Source organism: Arvicanthis niloticus, chromosome 15 (genome assembly GCF_011762505.2).
Source record: "Arvicanthis niloticus isolate mArvNil1 chromosome 15, mArvNil1.pat.X, whole genome shotgun sequence".
NCBI lineage: Eukaryota > Metazoa > Chordata > Mammalia > Rodentia > Muridae > Arvicanthis > Arvicanthis niloticus.
Genome location: NC_047672.1, coordinates 61,382,558 through 61,402,032, shown reverse-complemented (window position 1 = coordinate 61,402,032; position 19,475 = coordinate 61,382,558). Strand labels below are relative to the sequence as shown.

Below are 19,475 nucleotides of genomic sequence, written 5' to 3'. Positions count from 1 at the left end.
GCAGAGAAGAGGAATCCCTGTTGGAAAAGGGACTCTTCTATTTTGTAATTGCCCAGGCATGGTAGACTGTTACCTTAAGTATTAACTTTCCTTCACAGACCCCTGCTTCTGCAGGGCTATAGACCCAGACATGGCCCTCATTGTCAGCATGAGCCAGGATCTCACCAAGGTCTAAAGTGGCAGTGCAGGCTTTTCACATGAGGCTGTCTCTCGCCACCCTTGTGTCTCCAGTTCTGCCTTTCTTTTTAGTGCACAAACTTTCCACTTCTCTTCTTTCCCATCTCTCTGCCTCATACTTGCTCATCTTAGTGGTACCCACCCCGCCCTGTGGCCCCACTTAAATGTTTTAAATGTTAATATTTGTCCACACATGGGAAAGTTAATTAAAATAAAGGAAATATATATTGCTGTCAGAAACTATGAGAGTAAGCTAAGCTTATAAAATGTGCAAGATTTTAGAAAAGGAAAGTTTCCTAGCCATTTCTACATAAAATATTTTAAGCTTACGCACCTAAAACAAATTACTAATATGGAATCTTGGGAAACTATTTGTATACTTAAAGAAGTGAAAATGCTACCTGTGTCATTTTTATTTAAAATACATAAACTCAAAAAGACAACATAGGCTCAACAAGATGACTGGGTAGGAACATAAGTAAACATTTCTTAAAATGAGAAATTAAGGTTCTCGACCTCAACCTTGGTGCTATTTTTGTGAAGTACTATGTTCTACTACCCTGCCAGCTACACATCATTGAATATTCATTGTATTTGCTAACATTATACTAATTTTATGGATGAAGAAGCTGAGGGCCAAACTGGCTGTGGTGGCTCATGTTTGTAACACCAGCACTTGAGAGGTTGAGGCAGGAAAATTGCCATCAATTTACAGCCAGCCTGGGCTACATGTTGAGTTATGAGACAGCCTGGGTTATGAAGTGGGACCCTGTCTTGAAAAAATCTAAAACTGAATCGAACTCCCCCAAACAAAAATAAAAATATTCAATGTCTGGGCTTAGGATGATAGAGAGAGGGGAAGCTCAGACCTATGGTGACACAGTCAACACACCCCAAGGCAGCGCTGCTTGTCAGGAAGTGGGCTGGGTGCAATCAGCTGACCTCAGGGCGCATGCTCTTAACCACCTTCCATCTCCATAATAAAAATGACTAATATTGACTGTGTGCTATTTGTGTTAGGCATGATATGGAAGCATTATATGGATCACTTTTTAAAACTAATCAATTAAAGGAGTACCAATACTTAAAAACAAAACAAACAGCAAACAGAGAAGTGGAGCCCAGCATGGTGGTGCCAGCCTGGAATACTGAGAACAGTAAGAAGACTGGTATAAATTTGAGTCCAGCTTTGTTTATGTGGTGAGAACTTGCCTCTAAAACAAACAAACAAACAAACACAAACACACACACACAAAATTGGTTAGGAGATGCTCAGTTTTAGTAAGAACGAAATTCTTTTCTGTAAAATGGCCAGAGTTGTTTTCCTATTTTTTTAAAAAAGTAATTTCTTTTGTTTTTCTTTTTTTAAAAAAGAGTTTTTAGTTTTTATTTTATATTATGAGTATTTTGTCTGTAAAAATTTTATATACTGCATGTGTATGGGCCTGTAGATGTCAGATGAGGTCCTTAGATCCTCCAAAACTAGAGTTACAGACAGTAGTGAGCCCTCATGTAGGTACTGGGAACTGAACCTGGGTCCTCTGCAAGACGAGCAATTGCCCTTAATTACTGAGCCATCTTGTCACCCCCTACCCACTCATTTTCTTGGCACAATTGTTATTTGTTATTTTGATTTTTGATCCTCTTGTCTCACCCTTCCAAGTGCTGGGATTATAGGTATGTGCTCCCAGGCCTGTTATCTTAATGGAATTAATAATGGAATACATGCAATTGTCCTTCTCAGTTTGGTAAATGTTACCTATGTTGAGTAACACTGCTCAAAGGGATCAAGTGTTTAATGTTTTACAAAGCACAGCAATTGTCAACACCCATCAGAAGTATTCCTGATCCAAAGGTTACTCTGAGGTAACCCACTATTGACACTTCAGTTGCCTAAGTTCCTCTGCTGTCTACCCACCCTTTACTTATTGGTTAGCGCAATCCCTGACTGGCTGACTGGCTGCCTTAGAATCAGGCACAGAGTTCTAGACTGCTATGAAGCTCTTTCCAGGCATGGACAATGTCAAACTTTTGTTTCTTTCTAGTCATGGAGAGGTGACTCAAACAACTGGTAGACCCTGAAGGACCCTTCTCTACTCTTCTTTCTCCAGGGTTTTATGTTTCCCCCAGATGGGCACTAATGAACTTCTCTACTGTTCCCTTGCAGCTAGCTTGGGCCCTGTTATATCTGCTATGTTTGGCTTGGTGACTAGTTGCAACTATTCATGCATGTATGCAGTATTTGTCAGGCCCTTATTACTTAAGAGGTCTGTGATATGGATAGAATGTAAGAATGAGTTTATTTTTTTTATTTTTTGGAGCTTGAAATAAATCATCTCTTCTGGGATTCTGTTCTTTGTGCATGCTAGGGTAACAAAGTTTTAATATAGTGGTATAGTTATTTTTCTACATATACTGTTAATCTCCAGCACTTGTCGTAATTTATGATACACATTGGGCATCTACATGCTTTATGAATATGTAATGTGGACAGAGAGAAGTATGACATCTACACAGGTCACAATTCTGTCAAAACAAATAACAGCTCTATTAGTAATAAAAAAAAACACTGCAACTATGAGAAAATAAAGAAATCAGAGTATTCCCCTGAAAGACCATTTTTTATCATCCATCATTAAATGCATTTTCACATCAACACTCTTGCCTAAATGAATCCTAAGAACACTGGCATTGTGATGTTATTCTTAGTGTAAGACCCCCCCCCCCCCCCCGCAAGGGGACCCTCACCCAAGTCCGGACCTGCACGCCCCAAGGACACACGAGAGACCTTCTTGATGCAATTGCAGAGGAGGTTTAATGTCGAGGGCCCTCGGGCTGGAACATATCTCACACAGGAGATAGAGGTTCCGCGCCCTGGACCCAGGGAACTTGGGATATTTATCGGTAGGGGTTGGGGAGAGTGGGAAAATTTGGCGCGGTTACATATGATTGGATATTTCAAACATCAGCAACTTGCAGAACTGGCAGAACTTGCAGAAACTCGGACCTCCCAGAAAAGGGAGGGAGAGAAAAGTAAACACCAGATAGCCCATTACTCACTTGGGCTTGTTTGGACTTGTCTGGGCATGCCCTTGTATGCCTTTATTTTTTGTCACCCTGCCCCTGCAGGGGCTTAATATTTTTATTATGACTATATTTAACAAATTGTTGGTGGTCTTTGCTGACCATGAATTTTTGTTATTGTTACAATGCTGCTTTCAAATTTTGTTCTCACATTAGCACACAGGGTTTGAGACTTCAGTTACCTAGATCTCCCTCATTTTCTAATAGTGTCTCCAGTATTCACAAATCCTTAACATTTGGGTAAGCTACAGAGGCAGGGAATGATTTGCCACTCCATGGCTCAATCTGTAATAAGCACCCAGTGACCATGAGGTCACTACCAGATGATGGGCTCGGGGATTTTCAAGAATAATGTAGCATCTTATTGTCTCTCTACTTTCACAGCATGGTCATCCAATGCTCCATGTGCTGGTTTCTCCTTACCACCAATTATGTAGTAGTAAACAGCTGGGCATCTTGTAATTCCACCTACTTCTGACAGTACCTCCCTGGAGGGTAACTTCAGAGGCATGGATGAGGACTCAATCCTAAGACTGCCTTGCTCACATCAGGAACGACCCTCAGTATGTGTAACCCATACTTCTGACCAACTAGCTGTATATCAGGGTTCCTACAATCTCCCTTCTCTGGTTGAATTAATTTGCTAGAGGGGCTCACATGACCTTAACACATTATTACCAAGAAACTTACAAAGTACACAATATGAGGGAAGGTCACCAAGCTTCCTGCTCTCTCCAGGGGGATTGCCCTCTGGGAATCTGGTGGTTTGAATAAGTTTGGCCCCCATAGACTCATTTGATTGAGTGCTTGGCCATAAGGAATGACACTTTCAGGTTGTGTAGCCTTATTGGAGGCTTGTTAGAGCAAGTGTGTCACTGTGGAGGAGGGGCTTTGAGGTCCTAAATACTCAAGTCATGCCCAGTGTGAAACATCCAGTCTCCTTGCTGCCTGCAGATCCAGACGTAGAACTCTCAGCTTGTCCAGCACCAAGTCTGCCTGAATGTGACCATGCTTCCTACCACGATGATAATGGATTAAACCACTAAAGCTGTAAGCCAGCCCCAATGAAATGCTTTCCTTTCTAAGAGCTGTCTTGGTCGTGGTGTCTCTTCACAGCAATGGAAACCCTAACTAAGACAGAACTCTTATTTGCTCAACTGTGTGGATGTCTGAGGTTTTATGCAGACTTTACTTCCTGGGCACAGCTGAAGCACTGGCAACCATGTTAAGTGGCTGGGCACTGGTTCTGAATGCTTCAAGGCCTCTTCACATGCTTGTTGGCCTCTGCAGCAGTCTTTCCTAGTGAGCACGGTGCAGGATTCATAGAAAATAGAAGTGTTATCATCTGAGCATTTTAAATGGCTCAGCTACAAGACAGGCAGGAGACTGTCCTTCCAGTTTCTGTCTGCCTTGGGGGAGATGGTTTTTAGGTGTGCTTTGGGGAGAGAAAAAGAGCAGGTGAAAGCAAGTGAACAAGTGTGTGTGTGTGTGTGTGTGTGTGTGTGTGTGTGTTCTCAGGCAGGACCTATATCTATAAGTGAGCTCAAGCTGGACCAGGGAAGGAAATCAAGCATTCCTTAGAAACTTGTCAAACAGGTTCTCATCCCCCAAAAGGAGCCAGTTCCCCTTACCTCTGGCCAAGGGGTATTTGTCTCTCCATTGTCACCTACCTGTAGCACCTCCAGGCTCTCTCAGGCCCTATTCACAAGTCATTCCTTTCAAAGTCCCCACACGAGCACCCTGGATCTTCTCACCTTCCCCTTGACCCCCAAACCTCCCAGGTCTGCTTTGCTCACAGGCTTCCCTCCTTCCAGCTCCTCCTTATAGTCTGAATGTCTCTCTTCTTTTTCAAATTGCCCTGGCCATGGTCATCATGATTCTTTCTCTCTGCTCTGTAATCTTCCAGATGTCTCTGCCTGTGGCTATTTTCTTTCTCTTATCCACAATTTAAAAAAACCCCTTTAATCCCCCAGTGGCCATTTTTGGCAGTTTTTTTTTTCCTTTGCATTTCCTTGAATGGCAGAAAGAAGTGGGCGGTGTTTCTGAGGCTTGTTAAAGTTTCCATTGACAAATTCTAGTTTTTTAGGCAAGAAAAGCTATGAGGTCAACGAGCAGGTGTTATGGATGATTTCAAGGGCTGTTTTACATTAATTATAGTGAACATTCTAATGTAAGTAGTTTATTGTAAAGAAAATACTTAACGTTGGCCAGTTACTGTGGTGTCTTGGTGATGGGTGCCTGTAATCCTAGCACTTGAAGGAGGAAGCAAAGGATCCCCACAAGTTCAAGGCCAACTCGGTTTGTCTGGTTTCCATACCAGGCAGGGTTGTTGTGTTAGAATGCTTTGAAATTCCCTAAATCTAGGCTGCTGGTGTTGCAGTTATATATTCTGTACACTAGGTGGCAGCAGACCACCATATTTGGTTTGATGTCTTATACTTTTTAATTGTTCATTTTTTTTTTCTTTCTTCGATTTGCAGGAGGTAGCAACGTAAACTTTTCAGTGTCCAGAGAAGCTGCTGCTTGTCTAAGGGAAGCATTTGAACTGATGCTAAGTGTTCCTTAAAGAATAGAGGGTTAATACAATGCAGATGTGCTGTCAATGCTGACCAGAACTGGAAAACTGAAAGGAATGATTTTTTTTTTTTTCGCCTCACCTTTTATGCCTTGAGTTCTTAGCAACAGAGTAAAATAGGAAGCCAGAGGGCAAGAGAGTCTGAGAAATGCAGGCTGTGACGTCCCAGCACAGACCCGAGTAGGGAAGAGGAGTCTTGGTGCTGACAGAACAGGGTAAGTGTGGCATGATCCAGGTAGGAAGGGGATGGTGGTTGGGGTCCTGGTACAATTGAGGAGAAATTGACACTGATTATCTTTTTAAAAATTAAGTTAGATATGCATGCTACAAAAGACAAGAGTGAACCAGTACCACTTCCATCGCCATAGGGCAGCATGTTCTACTCTAGTATGTAGATGCAGACAGAGACAGACAGTGCTTAGGCGACTGAGAGGCTCAGCTGGTAAAGACAGGATGTGAGTTTGGTAAAGCCAGAACCCACCTAAGGATGGACGATGGATGGAGAGAACTCCACAAAGCAGACGTGAGCCCTCTCTCTACTCCCGGGTCACAGACACACACACTCACACAGTAACAATAAGAAATGATTTTAGAAGCAAATGTGGGTGATTCACACTGGAAAGCAGGGATCCGTCTATCGATGTACAGACGCATGACCTTATGTATGTATAAATCCCTGAAGATTCAATTAAAACAGTATTAGAATTGATAAATTCAGTTAGATGACAGAATACAAGATCAACACATAACACTCAGTAGAATTTCTATGATGCAACTGAAAAATAAATCAAAATTAAGTAAACAAAGTGCTTGGGATAAATCATTCAAAAAGGTGAAAAGTCTTGTAATCAAACTATAAAATACTGATGAAAGATTTGAAGAGGACACATATACATTCACACATATACACTCACATACACCACACCACACACAGAGACCATAAAGAAAACATATCCCCCCACACTAAACACACACATGCACACTCACACACATAGACACCACACACATATACATACCACACACACTACAAATACACATACCACACATATATTCACATGCGTACATAAACATCACACACACATAACATATATACACACACTCAGATACACTACACACACTCACATACATACACACACCACACAATGCACCCTCACACACAACATACATATCACACAAACACATACTCACACACACACCACATACACCACAGTCTCATATAAACCACACACATACCCACACACATATCCACACACATATCCACACACATATCCACACACACATATACACACACACATATACACACACACACACACACACACACATACACACACATATACACACACACTTCTGGAGCTGACATTGTGTCCCTCAGCCTAACCCTTTAGTCTTTGCTCCATAACCGAAGGTATTTATTGCTCATGATGGAATCATAACCTGAAGCATTTGCAGTAGTCTTCTTGGGTCTGGGTTGCTTTCTAGTAGCTTACTCAGGATGGGCTCACTGGCGCCTGTCCTAAGCTTCCATGTGTTCTCCGGCCTTTGTGGTCTTTATGTCTGAAGATTAGATTGACTAGGTATAAAATTTTGAGAACATTTTTTGTTTTTGTTTTTTTCGAGACAGGGTTTCCCTGTGTAGTCCTGGAACTCACTCTGTAGACCAGGCTGGCCTCGGACTCAGAAATCTGTCTGCCTCTGCCTCCTAAGTGCTGGGATTAAAGGGTGTGCCACCACTGCCTGGTACATGTTTTTTTTACTATTTAAAAATGTTAAAATCTTTAGGGACATCCTGAGTTTTGCAGGCAGTTTTGCATGGCTCCCCTCCAAAAGACCCAACAGGCAGCTGAAAGAGTCAGATACAGATACTAACACCCAGCCAATGGACTAAAGTTGGCTACCTCTGTAGTTGAATTATTGAAAAACTGGAAGAAGCTGAGGAGGAACCCTATAGGGAGACCAGCAGTCTCAAGTAACCTGGACCCGGAGACTGCTCTGACACTGAGCCACCAACCAGGCAGCACACACCAGCTGATATGAGGCCCCCAATGCATATACAGCAGAAGACTGCCCCGGAGTCTGAACTCAGTCAGAGAAGATGCACCTAACCCCCAAGAGACTTGAGGCCCCAGGGAGTGGGGAGGTCTGGTGGGTGGGCATGGAGGGACATTCTCTTGGAGACATGGGGAGGAGGTATGGGATGTAGAACATGCAGAGGGTGGATTGGGAAGGAGATAAAGACTGGACTTTTAAAAAATATTAAATAAAAGAAAAGAAAGAAAGAAAGAAAGAAAGAAAGAAATCTTTAAGGATCTTAAATACGTCTTTAAGATGATACTCTAGTGATTTCTGCCCAAACTGGAACTGCCTCGAAGATGCCAGTGGCTCTTTCATGTTCTTGCACGTCCATGGATTATTTTACTTATGTTCAATGTTTTATAAGTTTTGTATGGTATTGATCAGTTTGATAATTTGACTCTCTTCTTAACATGCATATTCAAATCTCAGTAAGCTCAGGAAACATGCTTGCATTGAAGTTTTCATTATCTTCTTTGGTGGAGAGGTCACATTTTAAAATGTCTTATGTTTTCACAATGATACAGACTATTATTACAAGAATAAGATCATTACAATGATTTTGAGCCAAAATTGAGGCAAACTTTAATTAAATTCTGGCAAGGATAATGGGCTCTGGCCTGCTGCATTTTGGAGTTTACAGAAAATGACCACACACCACATTTTTCAGAGGCTTATTAAAGACAAAGGCGTAAGACTGCATCTTTCCCCACCAGGCCAATCAGGGGCAAGCATTCGCCCTGACTTAGCTCCTGCCGGTGTCCCTCCCCCTCACATCTCACCAAGGAGAAACATATGTCTTGACATCTTTCCTGCCTACATGTGATCAAGCACATCGGGGCAGTTGGATCAAGCAAACTTGCTTAGGGGGCAATAACCCTCGGCTTGTTATCTTCCATAAACAATAGACTGCCACATTTGGGAACCATCTGTCCGTGGGCAAGCGGCTTATAGGTTAGAGGCATTTTTTTGAAATGAATCTCTTAGGCACAGTAATTAAAACCTAAACCATAGCTTTAACTTTACCATTACGTTGAATTTCGTTTGACTGCTGGGCATTTGTATTAATTTCTCCCAAATCTTAAAAAAAAAAAAAAAGTTATCTTAGTCCCTTTCTATGGTTCAGTATTATTTATTTAACCCTGATCCTCAAGCATGTTGTGTGATCTCCCACTTAGATATGTCCTCCCCCCGCAGGGTCGACTCATCCATTTCTTTTAATATACTTTTGATTTTTCCATATTTACACATTTCCCTACTAATTTACGGACACTTGTTGATTTTCGTTTTCTCTCTTTACATACATTCTTTTAGATAATTGGTAAGGGGAGGGAGACCTTTAATTCTCTGTATCAGAGTCACCTACATTGCCAATCTAACAATGAAGTAACAGTGTGAGTGAGCTCTCTGGCCTTTTTATTAAAGCAGAACACAGATGTTATTGGAGACTAGGGGATGGGGTAGGGGTTTCTACTCTGGCTACATGATTCTAAGTGTGGGCTCTAGTTGTCTCTTTGAGGACGCTGCTCAGAGCACCTTGTGATATCCACTGAAGACAACTTTGAGGCCCTTTGTGTCTTACTAAGGCTGAGTAAGTTCATGTTTTAGTTTTTATGATGCTTCAATCCTGTTGACTTCTCAGTAGACCATGCAGATTCCGTCTGCTGGACCTGAAAGAAAGGGGCTGGTGCAGTCAACAGCTTTGTTTCGGTTTCAGTTTCAATGTAACTTTATACACAAATAACAAAGACAGCGATGATCCAAGGAAGGTTGTTTGAGTTCACAAAAAACTTGATCAGAAAAACATGTAAATAAATGTCAGTACAAGGACATATTAAATATTAACAGAACAGCCCTTTCCCAGAACTTTCTCAGAACAAACACAATTGTTTGGCACGTACTATAGATTATATCTGGGAAAGCATGAAAGCAAGGCAGAAGACCGATTCAGGGTACACTGACCAGATTGGGTTCTATAGCTATGATCTGACATCCATCAAGAAAAGCGTGTTTTATAAATGTTTAACACAGGAGGCATGAAAATCACGTCCAAGAAGAACCCAGGGAACAACATGCACCTCAGGTAAAGGCCTCTGCTTTCCCCCCTGGAGCCTCTTATACAGTTCGGCAAGGTGTGGTTCACCACTGGTTCTTCTTTTGACTGTGTCCTGACACATCCCCCCACCCCGTTCTCTGCCAGTTTCAGATTGGTAGCTGTGAAAGCCCATACTTCAGAGTCAGCTATTTTCAACTTCAATTATCCAAACATCGTCCCTTCTTTCGTTTATTCTGGGTTATATTTTTGTCCCACTTCATGACTGTCAGCTTCATAGCACTTAGAACACTTTCTTTTGATTACCTGTAAGGGTGCTAAGTATCTCTAGGTCATGAGGAGGGCCTTTTGTCTTCTCTGAGTAGGGCATTAGACCTTGGGAGGGGTGTGCTCTCCTGATGCACTGAATTATGTGGCTCTTATTCATGGCAACTATCTTAGCGCACAACCCTTAGTCTAACTCCAGAGAGGTATACGCAGGTATAACAAATGGTATGATTCAAGCTCTCTGTGATTGGTGGGTGCTTTGCCAGGACTTCTGCCTTAGGGTTCTATTGCTGTGAAGAGACGCCATGGCCACAACAATTCTTATAAAAGAAAGCATTTAATTGGGGTTAGCTTACATTTTCAGAGGTTTAGTCCATTATTATCATGGCAGGGAAGATGATTACATGCAGGCAGACACGGTGCTGGAAGAGAGGCTGAGGGTTTTACATCCAGATCTGCAGGCAGTACAAAGAGAAAGCTAGTAAGCCTGGACTGAGCTTTTGAAATCTCAAAACCCAACCTAGTGAAGTAGTTCCTCCAACAAGGCCATGCCCCCTAATCTTTCTCCAGCAACACCACTCCCAGATGACTAAGCATTCGGATATATGAGCATTCAGGGCAGGGGGAGGGGGCCATTCTTATTCAAACCACCGCAAAGTCTAAGAAGCAAGTAAACAAACAGTAAGACAGGGTGAGAATGTTTAGTTTGGTGGGTTTTTTCTTTTCCAGTTGAACTCGGGACCTCGCTCATGCCGAGAATACACTCTACCACCAAGATACACCCACAAAGGATGAGCAGGGGCTTTCTTTTCACAGTGGTGGTCCTAAACCCACAAAAATGAAACTGGAGGGAAACTGAACAGGGGGAATTTTGCATCACAGTGCAGTCGTGAGAAACTCTGGTCTGGGCATCTGGAAACACAGGCGAAGCTGCCCGATGGAGGTTTGCAGGAGATGAGGGTGGCTTCATTCCAGCCTTCAGCCATCGCTGTCGCTGGCAGCTCAGGGACAATGTGGCTCATGAGTGATCTGGGTCACTCCAAAGTGTGGCAGTTGGAGGTTGTCAATCAGTCTACTCCCTCGTAGTAGAACCTCTTGAAGTTACATCTAAGCAGGTCACCTTCTACATGAGTGTTACTGATGTCTGTCTGCTAAATTTAGCCAGTTTTTATATAAAAAGCCATTTTATTACTGTTTTTGTATTAAATCTGTTTTGACAGAGTCTTTTTCATATGGGGGAAATATCCCAGCAGTGATGAAATAATGGATGTTTTTGTGTTGACCAGTTCTAAAATATCTACTAGAAACGTAAATGTTATTTTAACTCGAGAATGTAAAGGAGGTTAAGACTATCTTTCATCATTAACAGTTTTGTAAGCACAACTTAGACATACCACTGGGTGTGTCCTCCTTAGCTGGGTATATCTGTTTCTGACACCTGTGCCCTTTTGACCCTCTTGATCTTTGATTTTCAACCAATTTGTTTTCAGTGGAATCACCTACTTCCAAAAGGACCAGAAAAAGCCCTTAGCTGGGAAAAGAAGTCACTCACAGCCCAATTTTGCGTTGTTAGACCCTGAGGGAACCACTTCACCCCACCATCATCCCCACGGATAGGCTTTTAAGATTAGACAATCTCTGTGCTTCATCCAGGCTACAGAATACTGCAGCAGAAGTCGGAGATTATGGATAAAATGTCTCTATATTTGCTATCAAAACTGGAAGTAAAGACACAGGGATCATACTCAGGAAATGTTTCAATAACAAATATTTTGGAAAATTGAATTAATAGGATGCTTTTGTGGAATAGGTTCTAGGCTAATTGTTTGATTTCCACGAGATAAGACTCAGTATGCATAGGGTGAATATTTTTACAGTCAACTATATATTTTAGAATATTTTAGATTTGTTTAGTTATTGCAAAAGTAATGGCGTTATTATTCATTTGTGGGTTGCATTGAAGCTTGCACTTATTAATGGCAGTCATGTAGGTGGGCTGGGCGGTATTGGTGGTAGACAGAGGCAGAGGTGGGCAGATGGGACAAGTTGTCAAGGGAATGGACTTAACACTAACTTGAAAGAAATTTAGACATTTTTACCTGATAAAGTTCTGCTAACATGTGACTATCTAATACAAAACAAAAACAAACCAAGAACACTAGTGAAATATCAGGCTTTGTGATCACATCACCCAGTGTAAGGGAAGTCACCATCAGATTTCACTATACTGTGGCTACATCAAATCCAGACTTCAAGTTTTGGTTCAGTGTATTATGTTTTATTTAAATGAACTCTTTTAGTGTCTGTCTTTCTATCTATCTATCTATCTATCTATCTATCTATCTATCTATCTATCTATCATCTATCTAGTGTGTGTATGTGTGTGCTCTTGCCCGTGTCCTTTCGTGTAGCACAGGTCAGAGGTGTGGAGGCCAATGAGAATCAGTTCTTTCCCACCCTGTGGGTCCCAGAGCTTTAACTCAGGCAATCAGTCTTGATGACAAGCACTTTTATCCATCGAGTCACCTTGCTAGTCCCAGAACTGTATTTTAAACGCACTCTGAAATGTTTGTGGGAGACCTGAAGCAGAGAGACCATTCTGATGAAAAATTTGGAAGTTACATTACAGGAGGAAGACTGTTTCTGATCCCTCTGTCCTTTTGACATTTACTGGAGGAAGACTGAACCAAAGGTTTTGTGTGAATGAAAAGAAGACTTAGGTGGGAGATGCAACTGGCGACTTTTTAAATTAAATTCTTTCTTTGTTTATTTGTTTTGTTTTATTTCAGACAGAGTTTTCTTGTGTAGCCCTGGCTATCCAGGAACTGGCTCTGTAGACCAGGCTGGCCTCAAACTCAGAAATCCACTTGCCTCTCTGTCTTGCAAGTGCTAAGATTAAAGGCGTGTGCCACCACCTCCAGGCCTTAAGTTAAATCGTTTAACAACTAGATGGGTTGTTTGACAATCATACAATTATGAAACCAAGGTGACACAAAGGACATGCTGTCTTCTGTTCTAGTTCTCACATCCCCATCATGCTTGGATAGGTCTGTTTTCAATTCTTCCTGTGTTTCTCTTGGCAAATCAAGCAAATTGTAAGATTGTGGCAAGCGTGAGGCCAGACTGTTAAGCAGCTAGACACTGTTTAAAAAACAAAGACAGATACAAAACAACGAAAAGAAGATACACAATCCGAAAGGAACCAAACTCTGGGGCCATTTTGTATATTTTTAAACTTAATGTATATTTTATGGATACATTTCCAAATAAATATGCTTAAAATAAAAAGGCCTCTCATTTGTGTCTAATAGCTGGATTGGGGGAACCTTTGGGGTATGTGTGTGTGGAAACTTCCTGTAGTCTATGAAGGCGATCCTAATGAGGCCTCCTTGCAACAGGAGATACACAGCCTCAGAGGCCATCTCTTGTTGCCAGGTGAGGCTTCAAGTGGCTGGATTCAATTTTAATCAATTGAGTTTTTGGCCAAATTGAGTCCCATTAAAAAAACCCAAAGAATTTAGGGTGTCGCTATGACAATGTATCATGTGTTGCCTTCTGCAAATTGACAGCCGGCCCCATTGCTGAGGACAACCTCCACACAACTCACTGGATATGGAGAAGTTAATCTGGTACCCCTGGAGCCTTCACTCTATGTTCCAGTCTCCTCGGTGAGGGAAGGTACTCCACAGGCGACTGAAAGAGAAACTTGGAAACCAACTCCGATAGAAAACCTTTGATATACAATCTGTGCTGCCTGCCAAATATGCTAGGGCAATGGTGCCATGGAACTTGTGAGAGTAACCAACCAATGTCTGGTTTGACTTCAGGCCCATTGCACAAGAAGTATCTCATACCTGACACTGCTTGAGTAAGCAAGAACCAGAGATGAGATAGCCCAGATACCTAGGGTAAAACCAAACACTACTTGTCATTAGTATATATAATATATACTGTATGATATGACAGGGAGACAGACAGAAAGAGAAACAGAGAGACAGAGAAAGAGAGAGAAAGAGAGAGGGGGAGAGAGAAAGAGAGAGAGAGGAGAAAGACCTTCAAACATTCAGCTCTAAATGGGAGGACTCCATCAAATCTGTCACCTCAGAGCTCAGGGAATTGTGTGGAAGGTGTAGCAGAAAGATTGTAGGGGATGCAGGATACCAGGAGAACAAGGCTTTCTGATCTGAGCTCACAGAGACTGAACCAGCAAGCCCAGCCTACATGGGTCTGCACCAGGTTCTGTACGTATATGTCATAGCTATTAGTTTACATTGATGTAAGTTCCATCAATCAGACGATGAAGTTTAATCATGGATAGAGTTCCATACACTTTAAAGTCTCTTGTCAACTCTCAGATGATTTGTTGGTTCAAGTCTTGCATGCTTAGTTCACCAGTCACCAAAACCAGACTCGCTCAATCTTGTTCTGCTTTGATACAGCCCTTCTTTTTTATTATTTAAAAGAGGCAATATTGGTATGGAACCACTTAATTCCTAAGTTCCTATTTCTCTTCTGAATTCTTGATTATTATATTAAATTGTGTTTTGCAGGCGTTCTCTCATGTCTCAAAGCTACCTCAAGTTCAAAAATTAAATAAAGTAGCCAAAATTAAAATAAAAAATAATAAAGTTTATATATATATATATATATATATATATATATATATATATATATATATTTGGATATATTTACACACACACACACACACACACACACACACACACACACACACACACACATTTTAAAGGCCTCTCGTTGGTCTTGAATAGCTGCTTTGGATCCTCCTGTCTGGCCACGCCACCACAGTTTGCTTAGCTAGGTCCACAGGCAAAAAAACCTTGGACTTCTGCCTATGTCCTGCGTTTTCAATGTTCTCATTCAGGAAAACAGTATGTCCAGTATGTCGGTTTTCATCTCCAATCTTGAGAGAGTATCTGCGTGATAAATTCTCACGAGTTGGTCTCAGGGGTCAAAACTTACTTTGTATATTTAATTTCTAAATATGTTGCCCAGGTTTTTCTCTACAAGGGTGGCTCTATTTTAACATAGCCAAGATCAGGCCATTGGGATACATGTACCCAGTCCCAACATGTAGTGCACGTTCAAACATTTGGAGTTTTGCCCATCCACTGGAGTAATTTCTGTCTGCAGGCATCATGAATACTGTGGAACACTGGCTCCCTTGGATCCCATTCACACTTGGGCACCATTCTTTACTGGAATGTGAAGTCTTGGGAGTTGAGCCATAGCAGCTTCACCTGAACAGTCTCTGTGTGTGCATGGAACCTGTAACAACTTGCCCTTGTTTCTTCTGTCCATGACTTGTACCATGAGTATGGAGGGAGATTCAGAAAGTGAATGCTTTCAAAGCTTTTCTTACTCAATGATAATGTGGAATGAAAATAACCACCTTTTTTTTCCTCCCCTCTTTGGAGGCAAGTAACCTTTGACACTGTCTCCTAGAGTTTCCTGGCAGTACCAGTTCCCGTGGCTGACCAGAGTGACCAGCTTTGAAACCTTGAACTCTGTTCCTTACCTGCTATCTCTTTTGTGCTCTCTTCCCAGGACTTGATTTCACTTCCAGAATAAACCACTCCCAACGAGGGAGGAGGAGGCCTTGTTTCAGGAGAGCTCCCCCCCACCCCAGAAGTGGAGCCATTCTGGGCCCCTCTGAGTACTGCCTCATAGCTGGTCTTGCAGGCCGCACCTTTGTGGAGTGACTGTTACTGTGATAAAGACAGAAACAGTTTGTAATTTTCTTGTGAAAATTTTATGTTGCTGTAATATTAAAAAGGGAGTCTTTTGTTTTACAGATAGGTCATTGTGAGATCTGGGGGGAAATAAGGAGGAAAAAAAAAAACCCTGCCTCTTTCTTAATTAAACAATAACACTGAGAAAATGTGTTCAAGTACAAACAGGAAAACTTGGTTAGCTACAAATGAGATTTTTTTCTAGTACTTGCCCAAGGGCCATAGAAATGGAAGCAATTTCCTCCTGGCAGAGGTTGGAACCCTTGCATCAGGTAGGTAAGTCTGCAGGGCATGCGGTTTCCCTCCAGACAACCCTCTGACTCAGTTCCTACCGCTCTGCTTAATGGTCAGGCGCTGGGTGTGTTCTTTCAAAGCTTCCTCACACTCTAAAAAGCATGGGGGAGTTGGATTCTGGTTGGTCATGTTCTAAAACTCTAAAACGTTTTACACAATCAATAGCTCTTCATCAGAACAAAACCAAGAGGCTGACTTTGTAGGTTTGGGGAGTCAGACTAAAGTTTTACTTCCACTACTACTGTTAACACTAAGCTTCCTTAAGAAGTATTCACACGTTAAATGAGGAGTGTTAGGTCACCAAGTCTCGGGAACAAATAGGGTCCTCCATCTCCTGCTGCCTCAACCCCCTTATGGAGTTCTGGAACCTATAGGTGGGTTTTGGGTTTGGACCTAGATGGTGATTGCTCTGGGGAAACAAAACGAAACAAAACACAAGAAAGTCAACAACAATGTACAGTTCCTACATTACGGAAGCCTGGTAGAATGTCTTGTAAATCATATAAGGAAACTCGGAGAGGGCACAGTTAGGAACGCCTAAAATTTTAATGGGCTTTACATTTTAAAAGACATTTCAGGGGCCTAGGAGATGACTCAGTGACTGAAAGCACATGCATGCCACCAAGTCTAAAGACCTGAGTTCAATGGCCTCAGACCCACATGATGGTAGGGAGAACCAACTCTTACAAGTTGTCTCTGACCTTCACCCTTACCTGTCATGTGTGGGCTCTCCCTAAATAAATAAAGTGTAATAAAAAAATATAATACAGTGGTGGTTTGAAAGAAAATGGCCCCCATTGGCCCATAGGGAGTGGCACTATTAGGAGGTGGGGCCTTGTTGGTGTAGGTTTGGCCTTGGAGGAACTATGTCACTGTGGGGGGTGGGCTTGGAGGTCTCATATGCTCAACTTATGCCCAGTGTGGTCTATAGTCACTTCTGCTGCTTGTGACTCATGATGTAGAACTCTCAGCTTCTTCTCCAGCACCATGTCTGCCTGCATGCTGCCATGTTTCCTGCCATGATGATAATGGACTAAACCTCTGAAACTGTAGCCAACCCCGATTAAATGATTTCCTTTATAAGAGTTGCCATGGTCCTGGTATCTCTTCACAGCCATAGAAACCTCAACTAAGACAAAAGCCAACCAAAACCATTTCAGAACAGAATCGCTAGGGGTTTGCAGCCTACTTCGTGGATTCATGAGAAAATTTGGGAAGTCTGCATGGTGTTGAGAGAGGATTCTGGGTCATGCCCTGGTCTGTGAGGGAATTCTGCTCCTCATTAGCAATGTGAATGCAGGCAGGGTTCAACTTGTTGCTGAAAAACAGTGTTAATTAGAGTATTTCAGAGAACCGCTATATGGATTAATAAGAAAGTACATGGCATAACAGGATTTGTACATAATACTATGTGATAAACATCACACAACACCTCTCTAGGTTCCCTTGTAGCAGGAAGTAGTAATGAATGTTTCAGTCTTGGCTGGGCTGCAGCCTAGTGTGACTTCCTGCTTCTCCTCTCTTGTTTTTGGTTCACACCCCTTGGGACTTCTCCTTCCTATCCCCTTCCTTATTCTGGTCTTGTTTGGTAGCTCAGGGTCTAGTTTAGAGCTTGAGGAGAGGTGACGCAAGATTCTACCCACTATGTCTTTAGAGATGTGGAGGCTTTTTCTAGTTTGTAATCTTCATTGTAGAAAATCAGAACAGGATACTATAAGTACATATATGGGAACTCTTGGTATGTGTGTGTGGTGGCCAGGCGACAATGACCTCTGAATGCAGCAGCTTGACTTCCATCCTCTCCAGTTTTCAGAGGGTGCCCCGAATCCTTTAAAGTCCCAGAGTTTCAACGTGCTACCCTTGTTCATTGTTATCATGGCTCTTTTGTGATTCCCTGAGTAGCGGATGTAGTAAGAGTTCTTGATACATTTCTAAATGAAATGACTTCAGCTTGAGGCTGTTGCGTGTGTTTCTAGTTTACTACAGGTTCCCAGCCCTTTCCCTGTCAGGTTCGAAAGCACAAAACACACATTAAAGACATAGTTGTTCAGTGTTCAATGCACTTAATGCTGGGTCTTGAGGTTTGAGTTGAATGAGAAGTCTGCTCTTAGCCCTGTTCTGGTGGCATTTGCCTGGAGAAGGAAAACTATGTTTTCTAATTCTCACAGAAGTCCAGGGAAGGACAAGGTAATCTTCCCTTAGCTGGCCAGCCAATGCCCCCTGAGGGTTACAGTGAAGCTCCTGTGGGATGTTAAAATGAACTGTATGAAGATGCAGATCCATGTATTAGCTTCAAACCCATGCCCACCCTTTTACCTTCTCCTGGAAGGCAAGTATTTTGAGTCTCAGAAGCTGTAAGTGCTGTGGTTCCAAATCTTTCTGTTATATTGTTTGTGATGCTAATGAGTCAAAATCAGAATTAAATAAAACTAGAAAAAATTTTATAATGTTTAATGAGTACATATTTAGTAAACTTGTCATTAAAATTGTCATTCCTTCAAATGGAGAAAGCATATAAAAATATGTGTTTATGAATTTGATAACTTTTTTTCTGGAATACAGGAAACACTCCAATAGAAAAGAAGATTGGTCAGTCTCTCTCTGTTTCTGTCTTTCTCATTTGTTTTGTTTTTATTTAGAGTAGGTGATGTATAGTTAGGGTGACTTTGAATTCTTACCCCTCCCCCCATAAATAATGAGATGTTATGGCATGGTTTTACATTTTCTGAGGTGAGATTATGTGGCTATATTTTCATGGTTGTCTTTCTTTGTCCAGCACTCTGTCTTGATAACGGAGAATTTAATTTTTCTCCATCCTATTCTATATGCTTTAAAAGATACTTCCAGGTAAAAGTTTTCTATTTTTTTCCCTGAGACTTTCCCTTTCATCTCTCTAAGGGTTCCATCTATTTCTTTTACAATTGACTTTGAATGCTTGAAGACTTGCCCTTCTTACACTTGCCTACACCTCCCAAGTGCTGAGATTACAGCTACAGCCACAAACCTTTCTCAGGGTAACATTTCTATGTAGAGCAGTTGTCTTTGTTAAAATAAATACAGTTCACTCAAAACACCCACTGCCACCTGACCTAACTCTCTACCCATTAACATGGCCAGATTTGTTCACAGTTTTGAGGCATGTGGGATGGTGTTGGGAAGAAGAGAAGGAGGAGTAGTAGCTCTTTCTTGGTGGCCCATGGGGCCT

The 19,475-nt window shown here is 41.8% G+C and overlaps 2 long non-coding RNA genes across 3 annotated transcripts in view; one reads left to right on the top strand and one right to left on the bottom strand.

Annotated features, from left to right (window-relative positions):
• Positions 1–9,314: 9,314 nt before the first annotated feature.
• LOC143434434 (uncharacterized) lies at positions 9,315–12,525 on the bottom strand. Its single transcript, XR_013103902.1, has 2 exons — positions 10,583–12,525; positions 9,315–9,576 (listed from the first exon to the last, which is right to left on the bottom strand). It is a non-coding gene; the product is annotated as an uncharacterized LOC143434434 (long non-coding RNA).
• Positions 9,595–19,475, top strand: part of LOC143434433 (uncharacterized) — a 61,020-nt gene continuing 51,139 nt past the window's right edge. Inside the window, exon 1 of one of the 2 annotated variants that reach the window (XR_013103900.1) lies at positions 9,595–9,989. This is a non-coding gene — a long non-coding RNA (uncharacterized LOC143434433). The remainder of the gene's footprint in view (positions 9,990–19,475) is intronic. The other variant, XR_013103901.1, reaches the window with a different exon arrangement.